General features: G+C 43.8%; 2 long non-coding RNA genes across 7 annotated transcripts in view; both read right to left on the bottom strand.

Annotated features, from left to right (window-relative positions):
- LOC307181353 overlaps positions 1-24905 on the bottom strand; it is an 881369-nt gene that overhangs the window by 5410 nt on the left and 851054 nt on the right. The gene's annotated exons all lie outside the window — the stretch shown is intronic.
- LOC307181355 overlaps positions 2420-24905 on the bottom strand; it is a 123706-nt gene continuing 101220 nt past the window's right edge. The window contains exons 4-5 of the long non-coding RNA XR_013826536.1: positions 7166-7247; positions 2420-2508 (exon numbers count right to left, since the gene is read on the bottom strand). This is a non-coding gene — a long non-coding RNA (uncharacterized lncRNA). The remainder of the gene's footprint in view (positions 2509-7165; positions 7248-24905) is intronic.

Here is a 24905-nt window from a genome sequence, read left to right as displayed (position 1 = left end):
TGCAATTTCTGCGGAAGATGAACAGGAATAGCGAGAACCAATGAGAGGCTAGCTGGAGGTGTCTGGACGGGCAAATTTAACTCTCATTTCCCACCAGGAAGTGGAAATATCCAAAGGCTCAGTGTGCCGTGCCGGAACCAGATTAGGGCCTGAAGCCATCCTCCGGTGTTGCGGCCAGCTCAAAAGAAAGCGAGTTGAAGAAAGGAGCTCAGGGGCACTGTAATTCACAAACCTGCAGAGTTATAAATGACAGCTATCGTCCAAAAATAGACTGAAGTAAGGCTGCCAAGAGGACTTGAAAGCGGGGCAGAATTGCAGGAAACCGATTTCAGGAGGTAGACTGGAATTGCATTGAAAGCATAGGAAAAGAGGCAGAACGTCCACAATGATGCACTTGGCCAAAAAGGGCGTATGCGTTTTTTCCTGAATATATTCAGGAAAAAACGCATACGCCCTTTTTGGCCAACCAAGCAAGCTTGCAAAGGAAATCTGCACTACAATGAAGTCTCACTTCCCCCCGGTCAAAAGGGCCATCTGAAAAAAGTGTAAAATCCAGAAAGGCAGGACAGGCCATGGAGAACTGGGAGCCTTGTTATGCTGATGGGTGGGATGTAAATTGCCAATAGACACTCGGGAGAAGTGTATGGTGTTTCCTGAAACATCTAAAAAACAAAGCAACAGAGCCTAGGGCACTTCCACTTATGGTCCTATAGCTTAGGGAATTTAAAATCAAAAAGACACAGCCACCCCAAAGTTTCGAAAGGCTCTGTTTACAAGAACCTCGATTACAGTAGAAGTTCAACATCACAGAAAGTGAAAAATGGATAAAAAAGTTGTGGTATTTACTTACAAAGCAATATCACTCAGCAATGAAATCTGTGTCATCAGGCCCTTAGCAGCACAATGAGTGGATTCAGGTATGATGATTCTAACTGAAATAAGTCACACAGAAAAAGAAACATCATAAGATATCAGTAATACACGGAATGTAAACTTGGCTACACAGGAACTGAATTAGAGAACAGAACAGGGTTTCAAATTTAGAAAAACAACTTATGCTTGCTTAAGGGTAAAGGTGAGTTGGGGTGCTGCATAAAACCAGAGATTGAAATGAGCACAGATAAAGTTCCTTAAGCCAAATATGGAATAGACAAGAGCTACTCCTTGCTCAACGAAATGGACTCAACACCGCATATTAAATGCCTAAGAATGTACCTGACTTGTAAGTATCTTAAAACCTATGGATTGCTATGTCTCCAAAAGAGAATCAAGCATGTGTACAGGGGCATAAACGCAGCAGTGATAGGATTAGAGAGGTTCGGTGAGCAAATGAAGACTCTTTGAAGTCATATTGCATCGTACCCATTCCACGGGTTTCAACTACCGAGGTTTAAGGTATTCTTCCTTCAGCTAAAACATGCATGTGGAACCTAGAGTACGATCAACCATGTGATCGGGAGACGTGTTCAAATATGTCTCAGTTTTCGTACCCTGGTATTCGGGTGCAAAATTCCACACGCTTTACTAACACTCTCCCGACTTGGAGAGTCAGTCCCTTTAACCTCCTGTTTGGCCCAGTTTGCAATTTCTGCGGAAGATGAACAGGAATAGCGAGAACCAATGAGAGACTAGCTGGAGGTGTCTGGACGGGCAAATTTAACTCTCATTTCCCACCAGGAAGAGGAATTAACCAAAGGCTCAGCGTGCCGTGCCGGAACCAGATTAGGGCCTGAAGACATCCTGCGGTGTTGCGGCCAGCTCACAAGAAAGCGAGTTGAAGAAAGGATCTCAGGGGCACTGTAATTCACAAACCTGCAGAGTTATAAATGACAGCTATCGTCTAAAAATATACTGAAGTAAGGCTGCCAAGAGGACTTGAAAGCGGGGCAGAATTGCAGGAAACCGATTTCAGGAGGTAGACTGGAATTGCATTGAAAGCATAGGAAAAGAGGCAGAACGTCCACAATGATGCACTTGGCCAAAAAGGGCGTATGCGTTTTTTCCTGAATATATTCAGGAAAAAACGCATACGCCCTTTTTGGCCAACCAAGCAAGCTTGCAAAGGAAATCTGCACTACAATGAAGTCTCACTTCCCCCCGGTCAAAAGGGCCATCTGAAAAAAGTGTAAAATCCAGAAAGGCAGGACAGGCCATGGAGAACTGGGAGCCTTGTTATGCTGACGGGCGGGATGTAAATTGCCAACAACCACTCGGGAGAAGTGTATGGTGTTTCCTGAAACATCTAAAAAACAAAGCAACAGAACCTAGGGCACTTCCACTTATGGTCCTATAGCTTAGGGAAATTAAAATCAAAAAGAAACAGCCACCCCAAAGTTTCGAACGGCTCTGTTTACAAGAACCTCGTTTACAGTACAAGTTCAACATCGCAGAAAGTGAAAAATGGAGAAAGAAGTTGTGGTATTTACTTACAAAGCAATATCACTCAGCAATGGAAACTGTGTCATCAGGCCCTTAGCAGCACAATGAGTGGATTCAGGTATGATGATTCTAACTGAAATAAGGCACACAGAAAAAGAAACATCATAAGATATCAGTAATACACGGAATGGAAACTTGGCTACACAGGAACTGAATTACAGAACAGAACAGGGTTTCAAATTTAGAAAAACAACTTATGCTTGCTTAAGGGTAAAGGTGAGTTGGGGTGCTGCATAAAACCAGAGATTGAAAAGAGCACAGATAAAGTTCCTTAAGTCAAATATGGAATAGACAAGAGCTACTCCTTGCTCAACGAAATGGACTCAACACCGCATATTAAACGCCTAAGAATGTACCTGACTAGTAAGTATCGTAAAACCGATGGATTGCTATGTCTCTGAAAGAGAATCAAGCATGTGTACAGGGGCATAAACGCAGCAGTGATAGGATTGGAGAGGTTCGGTGAGCAAATGAAGACCCTTTGAAGTCATATTGCATGGTACCCATTCCACGGGTCTCAACTCTGCAGGTTTAAGGTATTCTTCCTTCAGCTAAAACATGCATGTGGAACCTAGAGGATGATCAACCATGTGATCGGGAGACGTGTTCAAATATGTCTCAGTTTTCCTCCCCTGGTACTCGGGTGCAACATTCCAGACGCTTTACTGACACTCTCCCGACTTGGAGAGTCAGTCCCTTTAACCTCCTGTTTGGCCCAGTTTGCAATTTCTGCGGAAGATGAACAGGAATAGCGAGAAGCAATGCGAAACTAGCTGGAGGTGTCTGGACGGGCAAATTTAACTCTCATTTCCCACCAGGAAGAGGAATTAACCAAAGGCTCAGCATGCCGTGCCTGAACCAAATTAGGGCCTGAAGCCATCCTGCGGTGTTGCGGCCAGGTCACAAGAAAGCGAGTTGAAGAAAGGAGCTCAGGGGCACTGTAATTCACAAACCTGCAGAGTTATAAATGACAGCTATCGTCCAAAAATAGACTGAAGTAAGGCTGCCAAGAGGACTTGAAAGCGGGGCAGAATTGCAGGAAACCGATTTCAGGAGGTAGACTGGAATTGCATTGAAAGCATAGGAAAAGAGGCAGAACGTCCACAATGATGCACTTGGCCAAAAAGGGCGTATGCGTTTTTTCCTGAATATATTCAGGAAAAAACGCATACGCCCTTTTTGGCCAACCAAGCAAGCTTGCAAAGGAAATCTGCACTACAATGAAGTCTCACTTCCCCCCGGTCAAAAGGGCCATCTGAAAAAAGTGTAAAATCCAGAAAGGCAGGACAGGCCATGGAGAACTGGGAGCCTTGTTATGCTGATGGGCGGGATGTCAATTGCCAACAACCACTCCGGAGAAGTGTATGGTGTTTCCTGAAACATCTAAAAAACAAAGCAACAGAGCCTAGGGCACTTCCACTTATGGTCCTATAGCTTAGGGAAATTAAAATCAAAAAGACACAGCCACCCCAAAGTTTGGAACGGCTCTGTTTACAAGAACCTCGTTTACAGTACAAGTTCAACATCGCAGAAAGTGAAAAATGGATAAAGAAGTTGTGGTATTCACTTACAAAGCAATATCACTCAGCAATGAAATCTATGTCATCAGGCCCTTAGCAGCACAATGAGTGGATTCAGGTATGATGATTCTAACTGAAATAAGTCACACAGAAAAAGAAACATCATAAGATATCAGTAATACACGGAATGTATACTTGGCTACACAGGAACTGAATTACAGAACAGAACAGGGTCTCAAATTTAGAAAACCAGCTTATGCTTGCTTAAGGGGAAAGGTGAGTTGGGGTGCTGCATGAAACCAGAGATTGAAATGAGCACAGATAAAGTTCCTTAAGCCAAATATGGAATAGACAAGAGCTACTCCTTGCTCAACGAAATGGACTCAACACCGCATATTAAACGCCTAAGAATGTACCTGACTAGTAAGTATCTTAAAACCTATGGATTGCCATGTCTCCGAAAGAGAATCAAGCATGTGTGCAGGTGCATAAACGCAGCAGTGATAGGATTGGAGAGGTTCGGTGAGCAAATGAAGACCCTTTGAAATCATATTGCATGGTACCCTTTACACGGGTTTCAACTACCCAGGTTTTAGGTATTCTTCCTTCAACTAAAACATGCATGTGGAACCTAGAGTATGATCAACCATGTGATCGGGAGACCTGTTCAAATATGTCTCAGTTTTCGTACCCTGGTACTCGGGTGCAACATTCCAGACGCTTTACTAACACTCTCCCCACTTGGAGAGTCAGCGCCTTTAACCTCCTGTTTGGCATAGTTTCCAATTTCTGCGGAAGATGAACAGGAATAGCGAGAACCAATGAGAGGCTAGCTGGAGATGTCTGGACGGGCAAATTTAACTCTCATTTCCCACCAGGAAGAGGAAATAACCAAAGGCTCAGCGTGCCGTACCGGAACCAGATTAGGGCCTGAAGCCATCCTGCGGTGTTGCGGCCAGCTCAAAAGAAAGCGAGTTGAAGAAAGGAGCTCAGGGGCACTGTAATTCACAAACCTGCAGAGTTATAAATGACAGCTATCGTCCAAAAATAGACTGAAGTAAGGCTGCCAACAGGACTTGAAAGCGGGGCAGAATTGCAGGAAACCGATTTCAGGAGGTAGACTGGAATTGCATTGAAAGCATAGGAAAAGAGGCAGAACGTCCACAATGATGCACTTGGCCAAAAAGGGCGTATGCGTTTTTTCCTGAATATATTCAGGAAAAAACGCATACGCCCTTTTTGGCCAACCAAGCAAGCTTGCAAAGAAATCTGCACTACAATGAAGTCTCACTTCCCCCCGGTCAAAAGGGCCATCTGATAAAAGTGTAAAATCCAGAAAGGCAGGAAAGGCCTTGGAGAACTGGGAGCCTTGTTATGTTGATGGGCGGGATGTAAATTGCCAACAACCACTCGGGAGAAGTGTATGGTGTTTCCTGAAACATCTAAAAAACAAAGCAACAGAGCCTAGGGCACTTCCACTTATGGTCCTATAGCTTAGGGAAATTAAAATCAAAAAGACACAGCCACCCCAAAGTTTGGATCGGCTCTGTTTACAAGAACCTCGTTTACAGTACAAGTTCAACATCGCAGAAAGTGAAAAATGGAGAAAGAAGTTGTGGTATTTACTTACAAAGCAATATCACTCAGCAATGAAATCTGTGTCATCAGGCCCTTAGCAGCACAATGAGTGGATTCAGGTATGATGATTCTAACTGAAATAAGTCACACAGAAAAAGAAACATCATAAGATATCAGTAATACACGGAATGGAAACTTGGCTACACAGGAACTGAATTACAGAACAGAACAGGGTCTCAAATTTAGAAAACCAACTTATGCTTGCTTAAGGGGAAAGGTGAGTTGGGGTGCTGCATAAAACCAGAGATTGAAATGAGCACAGATAAAGTTCCTTAAGCCAAATATGGAATAGACAAGAGCTACTCCTTGCTCAACGAAATGGACTCAATACCCCATATTAAACGCCTAAGAATGTACCTGACTAGTAAGTATCTTAAAACCTATGGATTGCTATGTCTCCGAAAGAGAATCAAGCATGTGTACAGGGGCATAAACGCAGCAGTGATAGGATTGGAGAGGTTCCGTGAGCATATGAAGACCCTTTGAAGTCATATTTCATGGTACCCATTCCACGGGTCTCAACTCTCCAGGTTTAAGGTATTCTTCCCTCAGCTAAAACATGCATGTGGAACCCAGAGTATGATCAACAATGTGAACGGGAGACGTGTTCAAATATATCTCAGTTTTCCTCCCCTGGTACTCAGGTGCAACATTCCAGACGCTTTACTAACACTCTCCCGACTTGGAGAGTCAGTCCCTTTAACCTCCTGTTTGGCCCAGTTTGCAATTTCTGCGGAAGATGAACAGGAATAGCGAGAACCAATGAGAGACTAGCTGGAGGTGTCTGGACGGGCAAATTTAACTCTCATTTCCCACCAGGAAGAGGAATTAACCAAAGGCTCAGCGTGCCGTGCCGGAACCAGATTAGGGCCTGAAGCCATCATGCGGTGTTGCGGCCAGGTCACAAGAAAGCGAGTTGAAGAAAGGAGCTCAGGGGCACTGTAATTCACAAACCTGCAGAGTTATAAATGACAGCTATCGTCCAAAAATAGACTGAAGTAAGGCTGCCAAGAGGACTTGAAAACGGGGCAGAATTGCAGGAAACCGATTTCAGGAGGTAGACTGGAATTGCATTGAAAGCATAGGAAAAGAGGCAGAACGTCCACAATGATGCACTTGGCCAAAAAGGGCGTATGCGTTTTTTCCTGAATATATTCAGGAAAAAACGCATACGCCCTTTTTGGCCATCCAAGCAAGCTTGCAAAGGAAATCTGCACTACAATGAAGTCTCACTTCCCCCCGGTCAAAAGGGCCATCTGAAAAAAGTGTAAAATCCAGAAAGGTAGGACAGGCCATGGAGAACTGGGAGCCTTGTTATGCTGATGGGCGGGATGTAAATTGCCAACAACCACTCGGGAGAAGTGTATGGTGTTTCCTGAAACATCTAAAAAACAAAGCAACAGAGCCTAGGGCACTTCCACTTATGGTCCTATAGCTTAGGGAATTTAAAATCTAAAAGACACAGCCACCCCAAAGTTTGGAACAGCTCTGTTTACAAGAACCTCGTTTACAGTACAAGTTCATCATCGCAGAAAGTGAAAAATGGATAAAGAAGTTGTGGTATTTACTTAAAAAGCAATATCACTCAGCAATGAAATCTGTGTCATCAGGCCCTTAGCAGCACAATGAGTGGATTCAGGTATGATGATTCTAACTGAAATAAGTCACACAGAAAAAGAAACATCATAAGATATCAGTAATACACGGAATGTAAACTTGGCTACACAGGAACTGAATTACAGAACAGAACAGGGTCTCAAATTTAGAAAACCAACTTATGCTTGCTTAAGGGGAAAGGTGAGTTGGGGTGCTGCATAAAACCAGAGATTGAAATGAGCACAGATAAAGTTCCTTAAGCCAAATATGGAATAGACAAGAGCTACTCCTTGCTCAACGAAATGGACTCAACACCGCATATTAAACGCCTAAGAATGTACCTGACTAGTAAGTATCTTAAAACCTATGGATTGCTATGTCTCCGAAAGAGAATCAAGCATGTGTACAGGGGCATAAATGCAGCAGTGATAGGATTGGAGAGGTTCGGTGAGCAAATGAAGACCCTTTGAAGTCATATTGCATGGTACCCATTCCACGGGTTTCAACTACCCAGGTTTTAGGTATTCTTCATTCAGCTAAAACATGCATGTGGAACCCAAGTATTATCAACCATGTGAACGGGAGACGTGTTCAAATATGTCTCAGTTTTCCTCCCCTGGTACTCGGGTGCAACATTCCAGACGCTTTACTAACACTCTCCCCACTTGGAGAGTCAGCGCCTTTAACCTCCTGTTTGGCCCAGTTTGCAATTTCTGCGGAAGATGAACAGGAATAGCGAGAACCAATGAGAGGCTAGCTGGAGGTGTCTGGACGGGCAAATTTAACTCTCATTTCCCACCAGGAAGAGGAATTAACCAAAGGCTCAGCGTGCCGTGCCGGAACCAGATTAGGGCCTGAAGCCATCCTGCGGTGTTGCGGCCAGGTCACAAGAAAGCGAGTTGAAGAAAGGAGCTCAGGGGCACTGTAATTCACAAACCTGCAGAGTTATAAATGACAGCTATCGTCCAAAAATAGACTGAAGTAAGGCTGCCAAGAGGACTTGAAAGCGGGGCAGAATTGCAGGAAACCGATTTCAGGAGGTAGACTGGAATTGCATTGAAAGCATAGGAAAAGAGGCAGAACGTCCACAATGATGCACTTGGCCAAAAAGGGCGTATGCGTTTTTTCCTGAATATATTCAGGAAAAAACGCATACGCCCTTTTTGGCCAACCAAGCAAGCTTGCAAAGGAAATCTGCACTACAATGAAGTCTCACTTCCCCCCGGTCAAAAGGGCCATCTGAAAAAAGTGTAAAATCCAGAAAGGCAGGACAGGCCATGGAGAACTGGGAGCCTTGTTATGCTGATGGGCGGGATGTAAATTGTCAACAACCACTCGGGAGAAGTGTATGGTGTTTCCTGAAACATCTAAAAAACAAAGCATCAGAGCCTAGGGCACTTCCACTTATGGTCCTATAGCTTAGGGAAATTAAAATCAAAAAGACACAGCCACCCCAAAGTTTGGAACGGCTCTGTTTACAAGAACCTCGTTTACCGTACAAGTTCAATATCACAGAAAGTGAAAAATGGATAAAGAACTTGTGGTACTTACGTACAATGCAGTATCACTCAGCAATGAAATCTATGTCATCAGGCCCGTAGCAGCATAATGAGTGGATTCAGGTATGATGATTCTAACTGAAATAATTCACACAGAAAAAGAAACATCATAAGATATCACTAATACACGGAATGTAAACTTGGCTACACAGGAACTGCATTCCAAAACAGAACAGGGTCTCAAATTTAGAAAACCAACTTATGCTTGCTTAAGGGGAAAGGTGAGTTGGGGTGCTGCATAAAACCAGAGATTGAAATGAGCACAGATAAAGTTCCTTAAGCCAAATATGGAATAGACAAGAGCTACTCCTTGCTCAACGAAATGGACTCAAAACCCCATATTAAACGCCTAAGAATGTACCTGACTAGTAAGTATCTTAAAACCTATGGATTGCTATGTCTCCCAAAGAGAATCAAGCATGTGTACAGGGGCATAAATGCAGCAGTGATAGGATTGGAGAGGTTCGGTGAGCAAATGAAGACCCTTTGAAGTCATATTGCATGGTACCCATTACACGGGTCTTAACTCTCCAGGTTTTAGGTATTCTTCCTTCAGCTAAAACATGCATGTGGAACCCAGAGTATGATCAACCATGTGAACGGGAGACGTGTTCAAATATGTCTCAGTTTTCCTCCCCTGGTACTCGGGTGCAACATTCCAGACGCTTTACTAACACTCTCCCCACTTGGAGAGTCAGCGCCTTTAACCTCCTGTTTGGCCCAGTTTGCAATTTCTGCGGAAGATGAACAGGAATAGCGAGAACCAATGAGAGATTACCTGTAGGAGTCTGGACGGGCAAATTTAACTCTCATTTCCCACCAGGAAGAGGAATTAACCAAAGGCTCAGCGTGCCGTGCCGGAATCAGGTTAGGGCCTGAAGCCATCCTGCGGTGTTGCGGCCAGGTCACAAGAAAGCGAGTTGAAGAAAGGAGCTCAGGGGCACTGTAATTCACACACCTGCAGAGTTATAAATGACAGCTATCGTCCAAAAATAGACTGAAGTAAGGCTGCCAAGAGGACTTGAAAGCGGGGCAGAATTGCAGGAAACCGATTTCAGGAGGTAGACTGGAATTGCATTGAAAGCATAGGAAAAGAGGCAGAACGTCCACAATGATGCACTTGGCCAAAAAGGGCGTATGCGTTTTTTCCTGAATATATTCAGGAAAAAACGCATACGCCCTTTTTGGCCAACCAAGCAAGCTTGCAAAGGAAATCTGCACTACAATGAAGTCTCACTTCCCCCCGGTCAAAAGGGCCATCTGAAAAAAGTGTAAAATCCAGAAAGGCAGGACAGGCCATGGAGAACTGGGAGCCTTGTTATGCTGATGGGCGGGATGTAATTTGCCAACAACCACTCGGGAGAAGTGTATGGTGTTTCCTGAAACATCTAAAAAACAAAGCAACAGAGCCTAGGGCACTTCCACTTATGGTCCTATAGCTTAGGGAAATTAAAATGAAAAAGACACAGCCACTCCAAAGTTTGGAACGGCTCTGTTTACAAGAACCTCGTTTACAGTACAAGTTCAACATCGCAGAAAGTGAAAAATGGATAAAGAAGTTGTGGTATTTACTTACAAAGCAATATCACTCAGCAATGAAATCTGTGTCATCAGGCCCTTAGCAGCACAATGAGTGGATTCAGGTATGATGATTCTAACTGAAATAAGTCACACAGAAAAAGAAACATCATAAGATATCACTAATACACGGAATGTAAACTTGGCTACACAGGAACTGCATTCCAAAACAGAACAGGGTCTCAAATTTAGAAAACCAACTTATGCTTGCTTAAGGGGAAAGGTGAGTTGGGGTGCTGCATAAAACCAGAGATTGAAATGAGCACAGATAAAGTTCCTTAAGCCAAATATGGAATAGACAAGAGCTACTCCTTGCTCAACGAAATGGACTCAAAACCCCATATTAAACGCCTAAGAATGTACCTGACTAGTAAGTATCTTAAAACCTATGGATTGCTATGACTCCAAAAGAGAATCAAGCGTGTGTACAGGGGCATAAACGCAGCAGTGATAGGATTGGAGAGGTTCGGTGAGCAAATGAAGACCCTTTGAAGTCATATTGCATGGTACCCATTACACGGGTCTCAACTCTCCAGGTTTAAGGTATTCTTCCTTCAGCTAAAACATGCATGTGGAACCCAGAGTATGATCAACCATGTGAACGGGAGATGTGTTCAAATATGTCTCAGTTTTCCTCCCCTGGTACTCGGGTGCAACATTCCACACGCTTTACTAACACTCTCCCCACTTGGAGAGTCAGTCCCTTTAACCTCCTGTTTGGCCCAGTTTGCAATTTCTGCGGAAGATGAACAGGAATAGCGAGAACCAATGAGAGGCTAGCTGGAGGTGTCTGGACGGGCAAATTCAACTCTCATTTCCCACCAGGAAGAGGAATTAACCAAAGGCTCAGCATGCCGGGCCGGAACCAGATTAGGGCCTGAAGCCATCCTGCGGTGTTGCGGCCAGGTCACAAGAAAGCGAGTTGAAGAAAGGAGCTCAGGGGCACTGTAATTCACAAACCTGCAGAGTTATAAATGACAGCTATCGTCCAAAAATAGACTGAAGTAAGGCTGCCAAGAGGACTTGAAAGCGGGGCAGAATTGCAGGAAACCGATTTCAGGAGGTAGACTGGAATTGCATTGAAAGCATAGGAAAAGAGGCAGAACGTCCACAATGATGCACTTGGCCAAAAAGGGCGTATGCGTTTTTTCCTGAATATATTCAGGAAAAAACGCATACGCCCTTTTTGGCCAAACAAGCAAGCTTGCAAAGGAAATCTGCACTAAAATGAAGTCTCACTTCCCCCCGGTCAAAAGGGCCATCTGAAAAAAGTGTAAAATCCAGAAAGGCAGGACAGGCCATGGAGAACTGGGAGCCTTGTTATGCTGATGGGCGGGATGTAAATTGCCAAGAACCACTTGGGAGAAGTGTATGGTGTTTCCTGAAACAACTAAAAAACAAAGCAACAGAACCTAGGGCACTTCCACTTATGGTCCTATAGCTTAGGGAAATTAAAATGAAAAAGACACAGCCACCCCAAAGTTTGGAACAGCTCTGTTTACAAGAACCTCGTTTACAGTACAAGTTCAACATCGCAGAAAGTGAAAAATGGATAAAGAAGTTGTGGTATTTACTTACAAAGCAATATCACTCACCAATGAAATCTGTGTCATCAGGCCCTTAGCAGCACAATGAGTGGATTCAGGTATGATGATTCTAACTGAAATAAGTCACACAGAAAAAGAAACATCATAAGATATCACTAATACACGGAATGTAAACTTGGCTACACAGGAACTGCATTCCAAAACAGAACAGGGTCTCAAATTTAGAAAACCAACTTATGCTTGCTTAAGGGGAAAGGTGAGTTGGGGTGCTGCATAAAACCAGAGATTGAAATGAGCACAGATAAAGTTCCTTAAGCCAAATATGGAATAGACAAGAGCTACTCCTTGCTCAACGAAATGGACTCAAAACCCCATATTAAACGCCTAAGAATGTACCTGGCAAGTAAGTATCTTAAAACCTATGGATTGCTATGTCTCCAAAAGAGAATCAAGCGTGTGTACAGGGGAATAAACGCAGCAGTGATAGGACTGGAGAGGTTCGGTGAGCAAATGAAGACCCTTTGAAGTCATATTGCATGGTACCCATTACACGGGTCTCAACTCTCCAGGTTTAAGGTATTCTTCCTTCAGCTAAAACATGCATGTGGAACCCAGAGTATGATCAACCATGTGAACGGGAGATGTGTTCAAATATGTCTCAGTTTTCCTCCCCTGGTACTCGGGTGCAACATTCCACACGCTTTACTAACACTCTCCCCACTTGGAGAGTCAGTCCCTTTAACCTCCTGTTTGGCCCAGTTTGCAATTTCTGCGGAAGATGAACAGGAATAGCGAGAACCAATGAGAGGCTAGCTGGAGGTGTCTGGACGGGCAAATTCAACTCTCATTTCCCACCAGGAAGAGGAATTAACCAAAGGCTCAGCATGCCGGGCCGGAACCAGATTAGGGCCTGAAGCCATCCTGCGGTGTTGCGGCCAGGTCACAAGAAAGCGAGTTGAAGAAAGGAGCTCAGGGGCACTGTAATTCACAAACCTGCAGAGTTATAAATGACAGCTATCGTCCAAAAATAGACTGAAGTAAGGCTGCCAAGAGGACTTGAAAGCGGGGCAGAATTGCAGGAAACCGATTTCAGGAGGTAGACTGGAATTGCATTGAAAGCATAGGAAAAGAGGCAGAACGTCCACAATGATGCACTTGGCCAAAAAGGGCGTATGCGTTTTTTCCTGAATATATTCAGGAAAAAACGCATACGCCCTTTTTGGCCAAACAAGCAAGCTTGCAAAGGAAATCTGCACTAAAATGAAGTCTCACTTCCCCCCGGTCAAAAGGGCCATCTGAAAAAAGTGTAAAATCCAGAAAGGCAGGACAGGCCATGGAGAACTGGGAGCCTTGTTATGCTGATGGGCGGGATGTAAATTGCCAAGAACCACTTGGGAGAAGTGTATGGTGTTTCCTGAAACAACTAAAAAACAAAGCAACAGAACCTAGGGCACTTCCACTTATGGTCCTATAGCTTAGGGAAATTAAAATGAAAAAGACACAGCCACCCCAAAGTTTGGAACGGCTCTGTTTACAAGAACCTCGTTTACAGTACAAGTTCAACATCGCAGAAAGTGAAAAATGGATAAAGAAGTTGTGGTATTTACTTACAAAGCAATATCACTCACCAATGAAATCTGTGTCATCAGGCCCTTAGCAGCACAATGAGTGGATTCAGGTATGATGATTCTAACTGAAATAAGTCACACAGAAAAAGAAACATCATAAGATATCACTAATACACGGAATGTAAACTTGGCTACACAGGAACTGCATTCCAAAACAGAACAGGGTCTCAAATTTAGAAAACCAACTTATGCTTGCTTAAGGGGAAAGGTGAGTTGGGGTGCTGCATAAAACCAGAGATTGAAATGAGCACAGATAAAGTTCCTTAAGCCAAATATGGAATAGACAAGAGCTACTCCTTGCTCAACGAAATGGACTCAAAACCCCATATTAAACGCCTAAGAATGTACCTGGCAAGTAAGTATCTTAAAACCTATGGATTGCTATGTCTCCAAAAGAGAATCAAGCGTGTGTACAGGGGAATAAACGCAGCAGTGATAGGACTGGAGAGGTTCGGTGAGCAAATGAAGACCCTTTGAAGTCATATTGCATGGTACCCATTACACGGGTCTCAACTCTCCAGGTTTAAGGTATTCTTCCTTCAGCTAAAACATGCATGTGGAACCCAGAGTATGATCAACCATGTGAACGGGAGACGTGTTCAAATATGTCTCAGTTTTCCTCCCCTGGTACTCGGGTGCAACATTCCAGACGCTTTACTAACACTCTCCCGACTTGGAGAGTCAGTCCCTTTAACCTCCTGTTTGGCCCAGTTTGCAATTTCTGCGGAAGATGAACAGGAATAGCGAGAACCAATGAGAGGCTAGCTGGAGGTGTCTGGACGGGCAAATTCAACTCTCATTTCCCACCAGGAAGAGGAATTAACCAAAGGCTCAGCATGCCGGGCCGGAACCAGATTAGGGCCTGAAGCCATCCTGCGGTGTTGCGGCCAGGTCACAAGAAAGCGAGTTGAAGAAAGGAACTCAGGGGCACTGTAATTCACAAACCTGCAGAGTAATAAATGACAGCTATCGTCCAAAAATAGACTGAAGTAAGGCTGCCAAGAGGACTTGAAAGCGGGGCAGAATTGCAGGAAACCGATTTCAGGAGGTAGACTGGAATTGCATTGAAAGCATAGGAAAAGAGGCAGAACGTCCACAATGATGCACTTGGCCAAAAAGGGCGTATGCGTTTTTTCCTGAATATATTCAGGAAAAAACGCATACGCCCTTTTTGGCCAACCAAGCAAGCTTGCAAAGGAAATCTGCACTACAATGAAGTCTCACTTCCCCCCGGTCAAAAGGGCCATCTGAAAAAAGGGTAAAATCCAGAAAGGCAGGACAGGCCATGGAGAACTGGGAGCCTTGTTATGCTGATGGGCGGGATGTAAATTGCCAACAACCACTCGGGAGAAGTGTATGGTGTTTCCTGAAACATCTAAAAAACAAAGCAACAGAACCTAGGGCAATTCCACTTATGGTCCTATAGCTTAGGGAAATTAAAATGAAAAAGACACAGCCACCCCAAAGTTTGGAACGGCTCTGTTTACAAGAACCTCGTTTACAGTACAAGTTCAACATCGCAGAAAGTGAAAAATGGATAAAGAAGTTGTGGTATTTACTTACAAAGCAATATCACTCAGCAATGAAATCTGTGTCAGAAGGCCCTTAGCAGCACAATGAGTGGATTCAGGTATGATGATTCTAACTGAAATAAGTCACACAGAAAAAGAAACATCATAAGATATCAGTAATACACGGAATGTAAACTTGGCTACACAGGAACTGAATTACAGAACAGAACAGGGTCTCAAATTTAGAAAACCAACTTATGCTTGCTTAAGGGTAAAGGTGAGTTGGGGTGCTGCATAAAACCAGAGATTGAAATGAGCACAGATAAAGTTCCTTAAGTCAAATATGGAATAGACAAGAGCTACTCCTTGCTCAACGAAATGGACTCAACACCGCCTATTAAACGCCTAAGAGTGTACCTGACTAGTAAGTATCTTAAAACCTATGGATTGCTATGTCTCCGAAAGAGAATCAAGCATGTGTACAGGGGCATAAACGCAGCAGTGATAGGATTGGAGAGGTTTGGTGAGCAAATGAAGACCCTTTGAAGTCATATTGCATGGTACCCATTCCACGGGTTTCAACTACCCAGGTTTTAGGTATTCTTCCTTCAGCTAAAACATGCATGTGGAACCCAAGTATGATCAACCATGTGAACGGGAGACGTGTTCAAATATGTCTCAGTTTTCGTACCCTGGTACTCGGGTGCAACATTCCAGACGCTTTACTAACACTCTCCCCACTTGGAGAGTCAGTCCCTTTAACTTCCTGTTTGGCCCAGTTTGCAATTTATGTGGAAGATGAACAGGAATAGCGAGAACCAATGAAAGACTAGCTGGATGTGTCTGGATGGGCAAATATAACTCTCATTTCCCACCAGGAAGAGGAATTAACCAAAGGCTCAGCGTGCCGTGCCAGAACCAGATTAGGGCCTGAAGACATCCTGCGGTGTTGCGGCCAGCTCAAAAGAAAGCGAGTTGAAGAAAGGAGCTCAGGGGCACTGTAATTCACAAACCTGCAGAGTTATAAATGACAGCTATCGTCCAAAAATAGACTGAAGTAAGGCTGCCAAGAGGACTTGAAAGCGGGGCAGAATTGCAGGAAACTGATTTCAGGAGGTAGACTGGAATTGCATTGAAAGCATAGGAAAAGAGGCAGAACGTCCACAATGATGCACTTGGCCAAAAAGGGCATATGCGTTTTTTCCTGAATATATTCAGGAAAAAACGCATACGCCCTTTTTGGCCAACCAAGCAAGCTTGCAAAGGAAATCTGCACTACAATGAAGTCTCACTTCCCCCCGGTCAAAAGGGCCATCTGAAAAAAGTGTAAAATCCAGAAAGGCAGGACAGGCCATGGAGAACTGGGAGCCTTGTTATGCTGATGGGCGGGATGTAAATTGCCAACAACCACTCGGGAGAAGTGTATGGTGTTTCCTGAAACATCTAAAAAACAAAGCAACAGAGCCTAGGGCACTTCCACTTATGGTCCTATAGCTTAGGGAAATTAAAATCAAAAAGACACAGCCACCCCAAAGTTTGGAACGGCTCTGTTTACAAGAACCTCGTTTACAGTACAAGTTCAACATCGCAGAAAGTGAAAAATGGATAAAGAACTTGTGGTACTTACGTACAATGCAGTATCACTCAGCAATGAAATCTATGTCATCAGGCCCGTAGCAGCATAATGAGTGGATTAAGGTACGATAATTCTAACTGAAATAAGTCACACAGAAAAAGAAACATCATAAGATATCACTAATACACGGAATGTAAACTTGGCTACACAAGAACTGCATTCCAAAACAGAACAGGGTCTCAAATTTAGAAAACCAACTTATGCTTGCTTAAGGGGAAAGGTGAGTTGGGGTGCTGCATAAAACCAGAGATTGAAATGAGCACAGATAAAGTTCCTTAAGCCAAATATGGAATAGACAAGAGCTACTCCTTGCTCAACGAAATGGACTCAAAACCCCATATTAAACGCCTAGGAATGTACCTGACTAGTAAGTATCTTAAAACCTATGGATTGCTATGTCTCCAAAAGAGAATCAAGCGTGTGTACAGGGGCATAAACGCAGCAGTGATAGGATTGGAGAGGTTCGGTGAGCAAATGAAGACCCTTTGAAGTCATATTGCATGGTACCCATTACACGGGTCTCAACTCTCCAGGTTTAAGGTATTCTTCTTTCAGCTAAAACATGCATGTGGAACCCAGAGTATGATCAACCATGTGAACGGGAGACGTGTTCAAATATGTCTCAGTTTTCCTCCCCTGGTACTCGGGTGCAACTTTCCAGACGCTTTACTAACACTCTCCCCACTTGGAGAGTCAGCGCCTTTAACCTCCTGTTTGGCACAGTTTCCAATTTCTGCGGAAGATGAACAGGAATAGCGAGAACCAATGAGAGGCTAGCTGGAGATGTCTGGACCGGCAAATTTAACTCTCATTTCCCACCAGGAAGAGGAATTAACCAAAGGCTCAGCGTGCCGTACCGGAACCAGATTAGGGCCTGAAGCCATCCTGCGGTGCTGCGGCCAGCTCAAAAGAAAGCGAGTTGAAGAAAGGAGCTCAGGGGCACTGTAATTCACAAACCTGCAGAGTTATAAATGACAGCTATCGTCCAAAAATAGACTGAAGTAAGGCTGCCAAGAGGACTTGAAAGCGGGGCAGAATTGCAGGAAACCAATTTCAGGAGGTAGACTGGAATTGCATTGAAAGCATAGGAAAAGAGGCAGAACGTCCACAATGATGCACTTGGCCAAAAAGGGCGTATGCGTTTTTTCCTGAATATATTCAGGAAAAAACGCATACGCCCTTTTTGGCCAACCAAGCAAGCTTGCAAAGGAAATCTGCACTACAATGAAGTCTCACTTCCCCCCGGTCAAAAGGGCCATCTGAAAAAAGTGTAAAATCCAGAAAGGCAGGACAGGCCATGGAGAACTGGGAGCCTTGTTATGCTGATGGGCGGGATGTAAATTGCCAACAACCACTTGGGAGAAGTGTATGGTGTTTCCTGAAACATCTAAAAAACAAAGCAACAGAACCTAGGGCACTTCCACTTATGGTCCTATAGCTTAGGGAAATTAAAATCAAAAAGACACAGCCACCCCAAAGTTTGGAATGGCTCTGTTTACAAGAACCTCGTTTACAGTACAAGTTCAACATCGCAGAAAGTGAAAAATGGATAAAGAAGTTGTGGTACTTACGTACAATGCAGTATCACTCAGCAATGAAATCTATGTCATCAGGCCCGTAGCAGCATAATGAGTGGATTCAGGTACGATGATTCTAACTGAAATAAGTCACACAGAAAAAGAAACATCATAAGATATCACTAATACACGGAATGTAAACTTGGCTACACAGGAACTGCATTCCAAAACAGAACAGGGTCTCAAATTTAGAAAACCAACTTATGCTTGCTTAAGGTGAAAGGTGAGTTGGGGTGCTGCATAAAACCAGAGATTGAAATGAGCACAGATAAAGTTCCTTAAGCCAAATATGGAATAGACAAGAGCTACTCCTTGCTCAACGAAATGGACACAAAACCCCATATTAAACGCCTAAGAATGCACCTGACTAGTAAGTATCTTAAAACCTATGGATTGCTATGTCTCCGAAAGAGAATCAAGCATGTGTACAGGGGCATAAACGCAGCAGTGATAGGATTGGAGAGGTTCGTGAGCAAATGAAGACCCTCTGAAGTCATATTGCATTGTACCCATTCCACGGGTTTCAACTACCCAGGTTTAAGGTATTCTTCCTTCATCTAAAACATGCATGTGGAACCTAGAGTATGATCAACCATGTGATCGGGAGACGTGTTCAAATATGTCTCAGTTTTCGTACCCTGGTACTCGGGTGCAAAATTCCAGACGCTTTACTAACACTCTCCCCACTTGGAGAGTCAGTCCCTTTAACTTCCTGTTTGGCCCAGTTTGCAATTTATGTGGAAGATGAACAGGAATAGCGAGAACCAATGAAAGACTAGCTGGAGGTGTCTGGATGGGCAAATATAACTCTCATTTCCCACCAGGAAGAGGAATTAACCAAAGGCTCAGCGTGCCGTGCCAGAACCAGATTAGGGCCTGAAGACATCCTGCGGTGTTGCGGCCAGGTCACAAGAAAGCGAGTTGAAGAAAGGAGCTCAGGGGCACTGTAATTCACAAACCTGCAGCGTTATAAATGACAGCTATCGTCCAAAAATAGACTGAAGTAAGGCTGCCAAGAGGACTTGAAAGCGGGGCAGAATTGCAGGAAACCGATTTCAGGAGGTAGACTGGAATTGTATTGAAAGCATAGGAAAAGAGGCAGAACGTCCACAATGATGCACTTGGCCAAAAAGGGCGTATGCGTTTTTTCCTGAATATATTCAGGAAAAAACGCATACGCCCTTTTTGGCCAACCAAGCAAGCTTGCGAAGGAAATCTGCACTACAATGAAGTCTCACTTCCCCCCAGTCAAAAGGGTCATCTGAAAAAAGTGTAAAATCCAGAAAGGCAGGACAGGCCATGGAGAACTGGGAGCCTTGTTATGCTGATGGGCGGGATGTAAATTGCCAACAACCACTTGGGAGAAGTGTATGGTGTTTCCTGAAACATCTAAAAAACAAAGCAACAGAACCTAGGGCACTTCCACTTATGGTCCTATAGCTTAGGGAAATTAAAATCAAAAAGACACAGCCACCCCAAAGTTTGGAATGGCTCTGTTTACAAGAACCTCGTTTACAGTACAAGTTCAACATCGCAGAAAGTGAAAAATGGATAAAGAAGTTGTGGTACTTACGTACAATGCAGTATCACTCAGCAATGAAATCTATGTCATCAGGCCCGTAGCAGCATAATGAGTGGATTCAGGTACGATGATTCTAACTGAAATAAGTCACACAGAAAAAGAAACATCATAAGATATCACTAATACACGGAATGTAAACTTGGCTACACAGGAACTGCATTCCAAAACAGAACAGGGTCTCAAATTTAGAAAACCAACTTATGCTTGCTTAAGGTGAAAGGTGAGTTGGGGTGCTGCATAAAACCAGAGATTGAAATGAGCACAGATAAAGTTCCTTAAGCCAAATATGGAATAGACAAGAGCTACTCCTTGCTCAACGAAATGGACACAAAACCCCATATTAAACGCCTAAGAATGCACCTGACTAGTAAGTATCTTAAAACCTATGGATTGCTATGTCTCCGAAAGAGAATCAAGCATGTGTACAGGGGCATAAACGCAGCAGTGATAGGATTGGAGAGGTTCGTGAGCAAATGAAGACCCTCTGAAGTCATATTGCATTGTACCCATTCCACGGGTTTCAACTACCCAGGTTTAAGGTATTCTTCCTTCATCTAAAACATGCATGTGGAACCTAGAGTATGATCAACCATGTGATCGGGAGACGTGTTCAAATATGTCTCAGTTTTCCTCCCCTGGTACTCGGGTGCAACATTCCAGACGCTTTACTAACACTCTCCCCACTTGGAGAGTCAGTCCCTTTAACCTCCTGTTTGGCCCAGTTTGCAATTTCTGCGGAAGATGAACAGGAATAGCGAGAACCAATGAGAGGCTAGCTGGAGGTGTCTGGACGGGCAAATTTAACTCTCATTTCCCACCAGGAAGAGGAATTAACCAAAGGCTCAGCATGCCGGGCCGGAACCAGATTAGGGCCTGAAGCCATCCTGCATTGTTGCGGCCAGGTCACAAGAAAGCGAGTTGAAGAAAGGAGCTCAGGGGCACTGTAATTCACAAACCTGCAGCGTTATAAATGACAGCTATCGTCCAAAAATAGACTGAAGTAAGGCTGCCAAGAGGACTTGAAAGCGAGGCAGAATTGCAGGAAACCGATTTCAGGAGGTAGACTGGAATTGTATTGAAAGCATAGGAAAAGAGGCAGAACGTCCACAATGATGCACTTGGCCAAAAAGGGCGTATGCGTTTTTTCCTGAATATATTCAGGAAAAAACGCATACGCCCTTTTTGGCCAACCAAGCAAGCTTGCGAAGGAAATCTGCACTACAATGAAGTCTCACTTCCCCCCAGTCAAAAGGGTCATCTGAAAAAAGTGTAAAATCCAGAAAGGCAGGACAGGCCATGGAGAACTGGGAGCCTTGTTATGCTGATGGGCGGGATGTAAATTGCCAACAGACACTTGGGAGAAGTGTATGGTGTTTCCTGAAACATCTAAAAAACAAAGCAACAGAGCCTAGGGCACTTCCACTTATGGTCCTATAGCTTAGGGAAATTAAAATCAAAAAGACACAGCCACCCCAAAGTTTGGAATGGCTCTGTTTACAAGAACCTCGTTTACAGTACAAGTTCAACATCGCAGAAAGTGAAAAATGGATAAAGAAGTTGTGGTACTTACGTACAATGCAGTATCACTCAGCAATGAAATCTATGTCATCAGGCCCGTAGCAGCACAATGAGTGGATTCAGGTATGATGATTCTAACTGAAATAAGTCACACAGAAAAAGAAACATCATAAGATATCACTAATACACGGAATGTAAACTTGGCTACACAGGAACTGAATTACAGAACAGAACAGGGTCTCAAAATTAGAAAACCAACTTATGCTTGCTTAAGGGGAAAGGTGAGTTGGGGTGCTGCATAAAACCAGAGATTGAAATGAGCACAGATAAAGTTCCTTAAGCCAAATATGGAATAGCCAAGAGCTACTCCTTGCTCAACGAAATGGACTCAACACCGCATATTAAACGCCTAAGAATGTACCTGAATAGTAAGTATCTTAAAACCTATGGATTGCTATGTCTCCGAAAGAGAATCAAGCATGTGTACAGGGGCATAAATGCAGCAGTGATAGGATTGGAGGGGTTCGTGAGCAAATGAAGACCCTTTGAAGTCATATTGCATGGTACCCATTCCACGGGTTTCAACTACCGAGGTTTAAGGTATTCTTCCTTCAGCTAAAACATGCATGTGGAACCTAGAGTATGATCAACCATGTGATCGGGAGACCTGTTCAAATATGTCTCAGTTTTCGTACCCTGGTACTCGGGTGCAAAATTCCAGACGCTTTACTAACACTCTCCCCACTTGGAGAGTCAGTCCCTTTAACCTCTTGTTTGGCCCAGTTTGCAATTTCTGTGGAAGATGAACAGGAATAGCGAGAACCAATGAGAGACTAGCTGGAGGTGTCTGGACGGGCAAATTTAACTCTCATTTCCCACCAGGAAGAGGAATTAACCAAAGGCTCAGCGTGCCGTGCCGGAACCAGATTAGGGCCTGAAGACATCCTGCGGTGTTGCGGCCAGGTCACAAGAAAGCGAGTTGAAGAAAGGAGCTCAGGGGCACTGTAATTCACAAACCTGCAGAGTTATAAATGACAGCTATCGTCCAAAAATAGACTGAAGTAAGGCTGCCAAGAGGACTTGAAAGTGGGGCAGAATTGCAGGAAACCGATTTCAGGAGGTAGACTGGAATTGCATTGAAAGCATAGGAAAAGAGGCAGAACGTCCAAAATGATGCACTTGGCCAAAAAGGGCGTATGCGTTTTTTCCTGAATATATTCAGGAAAAAACGCATACGCCCTTTTTGGCCAACCAAGCAAACTTGCAAAGGAAATCTGCACTACAATGAAGTCTCACTTCCCCCCGGTCAAAAGGGCCATCTGAAAAAAGTGTAAAATCCAGAAAGGCAGGACACGTCATGGAGAACTGGGAGCCTTGTTATGCTGATGGGCGGGATGTAATTTGCCAACAACCACTCGGGAGAAGTGTATGGTGTTTCCTGAAACATCTAAAAAACAAAGCAACAGAGCCTAGGGCACTGCCACTTATGGTCTTATAGCTTAGGGAAATTAAAATCAAAAAGACACAGCCACCCCAATGTTTGGGATGCCTCTGTTTACAAGAACCTCGTTTACAGTACAAGTTCAACATCGCAGAAATTGAAAAATGGATAAAGAAGTTGTGGTATTTACTTACAAAGCAATATCACTCAGCAATGAAATCTGTGTCATCAGGCCCTTAGCAGCACAATGAGTGGATTCAGGTATGATGATTCTAACTGAAATAAGTCACACAGAAACAGAAACATCATAACATATCAGTAATACACGGAATGTAAACTTGGCTACACAGGAACTGAATTACAGAACAGAACAGGGTCTCAAATTTAGAAAACCAATTTATGCTTGCTTAAGGGGAAAGGTGAGTTGGGGTGCTGCATAAAACCAGAGATTGAAATGAGCACAGATAAAGTTCCTTAAGCCAAATATGGAATAGACAAGAGCTACTCCTTGCTCAACGAAATGGACTCAACACCCCATATTAAACGCCTAAGAATGTACCTGACTAGTAAGTATCTTAAAACCTATGGATTGCTATGTCTCCGAAAGAGAATCAAGCATGTGTACAGGGGCATAAACGCAGCAGTGATAGGATTGGAGAGGTGCGGTGAGCAAATGAAGACCCTTTGAAGTCATATTGCATGGTACCCATTCCACGGGTTTCAACTACCCAGGTTTTAGGTATTCTTCCTTCAGCTAAAACATGCATGTGGAACCCAAGTATGATCAACCATGTGAATGGGAGACGTGTTCAAATATGTCTCAGTTTTCCTCCCCTGGTACTCCGGTGTAACATTCCAGACGCTTTACTAACACTCTGCCCACTTGGAAAGTCAGCGCCTTTAACCTCCTGTTTGGCCCAGTTTGCAATTTCTGCGGAAGATGAACAGGAATAGCGAGAACCAATGAGAGGCTAGCTGGAGGTGTCTGGACGGGCAAATTTAACTCTCATTTCCCACCAGGAAGAGGAAATAACCAAAGGCTCATTGTGCCGTGCCAGAACCAGATTAGGGCCTGAAGCCATCCTGCAGTGTTGCGGCCAGCTCACAAGAAAGCGAGTTGAAGAAAGGAGCTCAGGGGCACTGTAATTCACAAACCTGCAGAGTTATACATGACAGCTATCGTCCAAAAATAGACTGAAGTAAGGCTGCCAAGAGGACTTGAAAGCGGGGCAGAATTGCAGGAAACCGATTTCAGGAGGTAGACTGGAATTGCATTGAAAGCATAGGAAAAGAGGCAGAACGTCCACAATGATGCACTTGGCCAAAAAGGGCGTATGCGTTTTTTCCTGAATATATTCAGGAAAAAACGCATACGCCCTTTTTGGCCAACCAAGCAAGCTTGCAAAGGAAATCTGCACTACAATGAAGTCTCACTTCCCCCCGGTCAAAAGGGCCATCTGAAAAAAGTGTAAAATCCAGAAAGGCAGGACAGGCCATGGAGAACTGGGAGCCTTGTTATGCTGAAGGGCGGGATGTAAATTGCCAACAAACACTAGGGAGAAGTGTATGGTGTTTCCTGAAACATCTAAAAAACAAAGCAACAGAGCCTAGGGCACTTCCACTTATGGTCCTTCCACTTATGGTCCTATAGCTTAGGGAATTTAAAATCAAAAAGACACAGCCACCCCAAAGTTTCGAACGGCTCTGTTTACAAGAACCTCGTTTACAGTACAAGTTCAACATCGCAGAAAGTGAAAAATGGATAAAAAAGTTGTGGTATTTACTTAGAAAGCAATATCCCTCAGCAATGAAATCTGTCTCATCAGGTCCTTAACAGCACAATGAGTGGATTCAGGTATGATGATTCTAACTGAAATAAGTCACACAGAAAAAGAAACATCATAAGATATCAATAATACACGAAATGTAAACTTGGCTACACAGGAACTGAATTACAGAACAGAACAGGGTCTCAAATTTAGAAAACCAACTTATGCTTGCTTAAGGGGAAAGGTGAGTTGGGGTGCTGCATAAAACTAGAGATTGAAATGAGCACAGATAAAGTTCCTTAAGCCAAATATGGAATAGACAAGAGCTACTCCTTGCTCAACGAAATGGACTCAACACCCCATATT

Source organism: Stenella coeruleoalba, assembly GCF_951394435.1.
Source record: "Stenella coeruleoalba genome assembly, contig: scaffold_48, whole genome shotgun sequence".
In the NCBI taxonomy this organism is placed as follows: Eukaryota; Metazoa; Chordata; class Mammalia; order Artiodactyla; family Delphinidae; genus Stenella; species Stenella coeruleoalba.
Note: the sequence above shows the minus strand (reverse complement) of the source record. Positions and strands in the feature narration are given on the sequence as shown.